This window comes from Phoca vitulina, unplaced genomic scaffold, assembly GCF_004348235.1.
Source record: "Phoca vitulina isolate PV1807 unplaced genomic scaffold, GSC_HSeal_1.0 scaffold33, whole genome shotgun sequence".
Classification (NCBI taxonomy): Eukaryota; Metazoa; Chordata; class Mammalia; order Carnivora; family Phocidae; genus Phoca; species Phoca vitulina.
The window spans coordinates 7,908,009-7,916,203 of record NW_022589736.1 but is presented as its reverse complement, the minus strand read 5'-3'; the positions used below and the strand labels follow the sequence as shown (position 1 = coordinate 7,916,203).

General features: G+C 44.8%; 1 protein-coding gene across 1 annotated transcript in view; it reads right to left on the bottom strand.

Annotated features, from left to right (window-relative positions):
• FBH1 (F-box DNA helicase 1) overlaps nt 1–8,195 on the bottom strand; it is a 150,729-nt gene that overhangs the window by 314 nt on the left and 142,220 nt on the right. The window contains exon 22 of the transcript XR_004301967.1: nt 46–194. The gene's annotated coding sequence lies outside the window, so the exon portion shown is untranslated. The remainder of the gene's footprint in view (nt 1–45; nt 195–8,195) is intronic.

Below are 8,195 nucleotides of genomic sequence, written 5' to 3'. Positions count from 1 at the left end.
AGAAGTCATAAAGCACGAGCAAAATCAAAGAAGTCGAACACTCACCCAAGAGGCATCTCCCGTGATCTCTTCGGTTTTGGAAAACTCTGAAGTCCCACGCTGACACACCAACCAACTGCAACCTCATGACAAAACCAGCTCTGTAGTATCAATGAGTGAACTCGACCTGCTTCTCAGCAGCAGGTCCAAGGTCACTGGAAGAACAGGAAAGAACCGCCAGAACTGTAGGTCTTACTTTCATGTCGACATGGTCATTCAAGCTTGAATAGCATGGGACTCTGTCCACACCATATATGGTATAAAGAACAGTGGCTTCATATTAATTCCATCCTAACGTCCCAGTTTAGAAATCCCAAGGAAAACCCTAGCAGGAACGTAAATAGACACACACACACACTCCTTACCCTATGTAATTGGACCCCATCCTGTGATTGACTGAGATCCTTCCCCAGCTTCTGATTGATTCGGTTGATTAGTCCATTCTCCTGGCCACATTCCTTAATGAATGCTTTCTAAGAACTCTGAATCTTTTTGTCCTTAGCTCCGTCCTCTAAACTAGCCCCCTTTCACTGAACCTTCAGTCTGAACTTCTAAACAGAAGCCATAGCAGAGTAATCTTTGGGTAACACTGACAGAGGGCAGCCAAGCGTCTGGGGATCACAGAGCTTCAGCGTTTAAAAGGATTTTTACTAGAGGTATGCTGGGAAAAGAAGGGTAAACTAAGTCCCGGGTAATGAACTGTACCTAGTAAAAAGCTCTACCTGTACATTACTAACACGCCCCCTTACAAGTTAGTTTCTGTGGGATTGCTATAAATGATGCTCTGAATTTGGTCTGCACGAATGTGATGTTCACAGACGCATCACGTGTGAATGCTTACATTTCCGAATCAGTGTTATAAAAGCACTGATAAGGGATCAATACATTCAATGTTTATGGATGGAAGGAAAGAAGAAGGAAGTATGGCACAGGGAGGGAGATCACACTGACAGAAGGTAACATGGAAAAGGTCACCCCTTAGTAGCCCTCAAACTGTTAGCAACATGGTTAGCAAATCAGAATCACCTGGAGGCCTGGTTCGGCCACGGAGGGGGCATCTCCAGGGTTTCTGAATCAGCAGGTACCGGCCGGCTGAGGATTTACACATGTAACAAGTTCCAGGTGATGCTGCTGAGAGTGGTCTGGAGACCACACTTTGAGAACCACTGGGTTCTAGGTCTCCATGCCCACCCACTCTCAAAAATCACATGATTAAGGAGATTAACGAAAGGTTAAAACCAGCCAGTTTTCATTTCTGAAAGGCCAGAAAAGTATTACTTTTAAAATGGGCAGGCGTCAGCAGGTCCATATCCAGATTAAAGAACTATTTTCTGCCCTTTCTATGACTAACCAAGTACAATCCAGATTCCAGTGTCCATGTTCCCCACGCCCCCAAGTACATGTTTTCTGGGTTGAGAGGAATCTCAGACCAGAAAAAAAAATTTTTTGTTTTTAGTCTTACTTATCTTGAGTAAAACTGAATTGAATTATCATGACTCATTCTGGAGTTGGGGGTGGGGAAGACGTATGAGATCAAATATTTTAAATAATAATTAAGATGATATTTACCTTTTTCATGCTCATTCTAAGTATATGGTGGAGTTTTCCAGAAACTACATGATATGTGATGATGTCATTGCTCCGATGTTAACATGTAATGAGTTTATTACTGTTGTTTGTAAGAGAACTAATAAATAATATTTTTTAAATTTCTTGGTTTTAGTGTCTAAATGTGGCATCACTAGCTATAACTACACAGATGAATTTGGGATTCTCAATACTCTTTTTCTTTTCCTTAGAGATATAGAGCACAGGGGTGGGGGTGGGGTGGGAAGGGGCAGAGGGAGAGGGAGAGAGAGAGAATCCTAAGCAGGCTCCATGCCCAGCATTGAGCCCAATGCCAGAGCTCGATCCCACAACCCTGAGATCATGACCTGAAAGAAAATCAAGAGCCGGATGGTCAACCAACTGAGCCACCCAGGCGCCCCTCCTCAATACTTTTTAATAATGTACAGAGGTCCTGACAAATAGTTAACAAACACGTTATCATTGGTCGTTCCAGAAATGCAAATCAAAACCATAATGAGGGGCGCCTGGGTGGCTCAGACGGTTAAGCGTCTGCCTTCGGCTCAGGTCATGATCCGAGGGTCCTGGGATCGAGCCCCAAATCGGGCTCCCTGCTCAGCGGGAAGCCTGCTTCTTCCTCTCCCACTCCCCCTGCTTGTGTCCCCTCTCTCGCTGTGTCTCTCTCTCTGTCAAATAAATAAATAAAATCTTAAAAAAAAAAAAAAAACACAATGAGATACCCCTTCATACCCAGGAAGATGACTTTCAGCAAAAAGGAGAGTAACAAATGTGGGCAAGGATGTGGAGAAACAGGAATTCTTGTACATTGCTGGCGGAAATGTAACAGATGCGAACACTGTGGAAAACAGATTGGTGGTTCCTCAAAACATTAAACATACAAGCACCTCATGCTTTCACAGGGGGAGGGAGAAAGGAACCATTTTTGAAATGCCTTACCAAGGCCTGTCCTCAGGAGAAACTTTTCCTAACTACCTTGGGTTTTACTTAAGCAACCAGAAAAAACAGAAATACCCAACTCTGACCTGCTCTATCCTCCCACATGGGAAAGGGAATTATGCAACTCCAGCCCCTCTTGCCCCATCTATCCCCCCTGAGGTGTGCAAGCAAAGAGGCACCACCACAGGCTTCTCTGGTCTCAGTGGTTCAAATGAGGCCTCATGGTCTGCACTGTGGCCACAGGATGTAAGGCGATGCTTATTTCCTTAGGCCTGAGCCCTCTACCCCACCTCTCGAACAAAGAGTAGAACCAACTTCCCTCATTGGCTGCTTGGAGTGGACAGAAGAGTAAGACCCAAACGAAAAGTAGGTCATTACCAAGAGAAGGGAGAATGGATGCAGGGGAAGCAGCCACACTTTTCTTTGTGCCTTTGCTTCCAGCCAGTATTATTCTATTAAGGGAGAGCCTAAATTTTCACATCAGTCATACCGTTATCAAAGCTCCGTCATGGGAGCAGGAGAGAAAAATGTGGACAAACAGATTTGTAACACTGGCATCTGGGAGTTTTTAAGGATGCCGAAAGGCTTTTTTGAGGGTCTTCCACTGACAAAGTGCTAGGCTGTCCAAGCAAAATGGGGACTTGGTACCTGAGCTGCAGCATGAGGACTGGAATGGGATTGGAGCGGAAGTGTTGAGTAGGGGTTGGGTGCGGTCATCAAGAAGAGGTGATCGCCAGTTGACGTGTGAGCCCGACCCAAGTGATTGGAGGCTCCTCACCCCCTCCTCTGTCCTTGGAATGTGGGTTCCGCATGCCTTTCCCTGCTCCCAGAGGCTGCTCCAAGGACACAGCCTTGAGATAGGGATGTGTTGAGAACATCTGCACGATATACATGACTGACACAGTTAAGGCTTCTTTCTAAACTTTTAAGATGCAGTGGGTGGGTGGGTGTGGGGATCCACTTGCCTTGCTGCACCCCCCCAGCCAAGTCTTGTATGTAAATTCCCTTGCTTATTAAAACTGCCACCTACCAACCCTAGAGTGGCCTGCCTTTTTCTTCAGTCCCTCCCTGCCCTCCTCCAACAGACGCTGGTTTCAGATTTCCCTGGAGAAGCTCCAGAGGAGGCTGCAAACCAGCAATGGGTGGGCCAGCCAGGGAACTGGAGAAATGGGCCCTGGGAATGAGGTCATGGCAGGGAAATCCTGGGTTAGCCGGTGACCTCTGTGTGGGCAGGGGTGGCCCACATGTCAGATGCTTGTGGCCTGTTGCATGAGTACAGGACACCCTGAAAACACCAGCTGCTCCAAGGGGCTTGTTTGAGGAAGTGCACACAGTTCTCCTCGGCAGGGAAGGGAAGCAAGGCCACGCAGTGGGCTGGCCTCTGCCTCAGGCAGCTCTGCGGGCCACCGACGCCCCCCTCCAGGCTGAAGCTCGAGTCAGCAAGCTACAGCTATCAGGGGAGGACGTGCTGGTGTCCACCAGTCTGCAGGCTTCAGAGCTGGCAGACAAGGTGGGAGGGCAGGATGGTAAGTTAGAGGTCTTAGGGGCCCCTGGGTGGCTCAGTCGGTTAAGCGATCAACTCTGGATTTCAGCTCAGGTCTTGATCTCAGGGTTGTGAGTTCAAGCCCTGCATTGGGCTCCCGGCTGGGTGTGGAGCCTACTTTAAAAAAAACAACAACAACAACAACAAAAAACAAGAGGTCTTAGCATACCCTGTGTAAAAAGCTAGGAGGGCTCCAGATGCTTTGGATTAAGATCCGGGCATTTGTGACAAAGCCTGAGTAGGAGTTAAGAGATGGCATCTCTGAGAACATGATAAGAATGAAGAGAAGGATATTATGGTAACTGATGAGAAAATGGATAAAATGTGCCCTGCCTTCTGACCAGTAATAGGAAAGAACCTTTTAAATTGCAATGATCCCAAAACTCGTAGGGGACAAACTTGCATTCTTTCTCTTTCCCTTGATGTTGTAAATCTTATCGTGTCTTTGAAATGTAAACAGCCCAAGAGATAAACAAATCATTGCTCACAGAGACTGAAGAAAATAAAGGGGGGGGGCGGGGGAGGGAGGCTATTTAAAATACTGCTTGCTGTAGGAGCTCCCTTCCCCAGAACCCAGTCCACAGCCTCTGAAAGATCACAAATAACAATAAAAAGCTTTAGCCATGGAAGTGGGGACCTGAGTCACAGCTACAGACTGGGAATGAACGCTGAATAGATACAGAAAGTTGGAGAAGGTCTGTGGAAAAGAAATATTGAAAAAGGAATTTTATATGTAGTCGAACTATGATTCAAATAGACTTACGTAAGTTAAAAAGAAAACAGTTTTACTATCAAAAGTACACTGGTACAAAATTAGAATTTACTTTTCTTTGTGTTAAAGGGAGAAAGTTTTCTTAGATGATTGGTTTGCTCTTAATAAGAAATTGTAAACAAAGGCTTTTCTTTACCTTTGATGTAATCTGCCTGGAAAACAAAGATTCTGTGTTTTGTCATTTTTGTCTTTATCAGCTCTTTGATTACTCAAGAAACTAAGTCTCCCCTATTAAAAAAGCTAAGTTGTTTACAACTTTGTAACTTTTGTTACATGTTAAATTTCATGGAAAGCATTGTCAAATAAGAAACAATGCTAAACTTTCTTTAGGGTATATTTGTATGAAATTGCCCAAACTCTGGAATGTCCTAGTATAATGGTATCGTCATAATTTTTAAAGATTTTTTTATTTTATTTTATTTATTTATTTGACAGAGACAGCGAGAGCAGGAACACAAGCAGGGGGAGTGGGAGAGGGAGAAGCAGGCTTCCCGCTGAGCAGGGAGCCTGATGTGGGATTCGATCCCAGGACTCTGAGATCATGACCTGAGCCGAAGGCAGCCGCTTAACGACTGAGCCACCCAGGCGCCCCGTCATAATTTTTAAATGTATGTCAGAGAAATAACCAAATCCCCTGGTCAATTGCATTATAATGAACTCTCATCAGATCTATAACCATGGCCATTTGTAAGTCTTTTGTCATTTGCAGACAGTTACTGTTTTATCTGATGCTTTGGCAAAAAGCGTTCCTGCAAAAGTGCTTCATCTTCAAGGAGATTCGTGGAAAAGACTCTGACAGGTTTCTAGTAGATGAGATCAATTTGCCTTCACGTGGGAGGGATAATAATAAACCTTTCCAGCACCACCCCCCAAGGCTATCTGCACAGCCCAACCATGTGTCACAGGATAGTATGGGGGACCTGTCCCTGTTCTCTTTTCCCACATCAGTGAAACAGGTCCATTACATGGATGATATAATGTTAACCTGTAAGAGTTGCCCCTGCTGCAGGACACCCTGTGGGCTTTGCTGGAGCATCTGTGAGGGAGAGGATGGGCAGCAAACCCACAGAAAATTCAAGACCCAGATACTACAGTGAGCTTTTGGGTGTCATCTGGCCAGGTAAGACACCTGTTGTCCCAAAAGCTGTGATTAAGTTTATCCAACTTCTAAGAACACGAGAGAAGTGCAAGTGTTTGTCAGGGTTTGGGGGCCCCTTAACGAGACAGCACAACCAACAGCCCCGCTAAGACAGCATAGAAGCAGCAATTTGAAAAATGCCTGGGGTATATGAGAAGGAGATTTATTTACTAATCTCAGAGCAAGTGCTATAAAGGCAGGAATCTTTGGGAGACTTTTGCAAGAACAAAAGAGCTGGAGGGTGCCATTTCCATCCCCTGCCAGCCCCCCCCCCCCGGCAACCTAGATACCAGGGACACATGGGGAAACAGCACAGTGCAAACACTGTCCACTTGGCTTGCCAAAAGCATGCCCCACCCCCACATTCTTCTGCAAACCCACCCCCTCCATCCCAGCCTGGGCAGGATTTTCCTGCACAGCTGCAGGGCCCTTCCATAGCGGACTAGACCTATGAGGACCTTGCTGGTGCCATGTGCTCCTCCCTCCACGTTTTTCGGTGGATCTGCCCCCTCCAACACACCCTTGGAAAGAGTCCATCCAAAGTGGCACCATGAACCTGGCAGTGTGCAGGCATCCCTGACAGAGGCCAGCATCACTCCAAAGTGATCCCTGCCCCAGGGAGAGGGGAAGACACCCACACCCACCAATCCAACTGCAGCCCCAGCAGTGGGCTGGGGGAAGACATCTGGTCTGACTACAAGCCCCACCCACCAAGGAAAGCTTCTCAGGAGACAGCACAGGGAGAATGCCCGGCATCTCTATGCCACCGCAGCTCTGGCAAATGACTGGTCTGACTAAACTCAAGCCCAAGGTAGCCCCAGACTGGCCCACTAACAACACAGGGCCCAAACCCTGCTCACAAAAAGAAAAGAAAGCCATTGTAGACAACTGGACTGAAGGCAAATGTGGCTCAGCCACAATAGTAGGGTGCATACAACACACATAGGAGACACCCCTGAAGTTCCAGGTTCTGGGGAACGAGGGACATTGCACTACAGGACATTAAAGGACCTCTTCTTCATAAGGCCACTACTTTCAAGAGCAGGAGATGTAGCTGACTTTCTAACAGAAACAGACACAAAGGGTTATACAAAATGAGGAGATAGGAAAATATGTCCCAAATGAAAGAACAGGACAAAATCACAGCAAAAGAGCTAAATGAAACACAGATAAGTAATATGTTTGATAGAGAATTTAAAGTAATGGTCATAAAGATACTCACTAGACTTGAGAAAAGAGTGGAGGACTTCAGTGAGACCCTTAACAAAGAGATAAAAAAGAACCAATCAGAGATGAAAAACACAGTAACTGAAATTAAAAATACACTAGAGGGAATAAATAGTACTAGAGGAAGCAGAAGAAAAGATCAACAACCTGAAGGAAAAAGTAATGGAAAGCCATAAAGCTGAACAGGAAAAAGAAAAAATAACAATAATAAATTAAAATAGATTAAGGGAACTCAGCAACACCATCAAGTATAAAAACATTCACATTATAAGCATCCCAGAAAGAGAAGAGAGAGAAAAGAAGCCAGATAATTTATTTGAAGAAATAACAGCTAAAAAAAAATCCCAAATCTGGGGAAGGAAACAGAAATCCAGATCCAGGAAGCACAGAGAGCCCCGAACAAAATCCACCCAATGAGGTCCACACTAGGACACATAGTATTTAAAATGACAAAAAGTAGTTGATAAATAGAGAATATTAAAAGCAGCAAGAGAAAAGAAAACAGTTACATACAAAGAAAACCCCATAAGGCTATCAGCAGATTTCTCAACAGAAACTTTGCAGGCCAGAAGAAAGTGGCATGATATATTCAAAGTGCTGAAAGAAAAAAGAAAACAAACAAACAAACAAAAACCCACTGAAACTAAGAATACTCCATTCACTAAAGCCACCATTCAGAATAGAAGGGAGATAAAAGAGTTTCCCAGACAAACAAAAGTTAAAGAAATACATCACCACTAAACCAGCCTCACAAGAAATGTTAAAGGGGATTCTCTGAGTGTTAAGGAAAGACCATAGCAGGAGTAAGAAAAGTAGGTGGCACAAAAGCAGTAAAATTAAGTGTATCTATAAAAATCAGTCAAAAGATTCACAAAATAAAAGCATGTAAAGTATGACACCATATATCTAAAATGTGGAGGGTGGCGAAGTAAAAATTTAGTGCTTTTAGAATG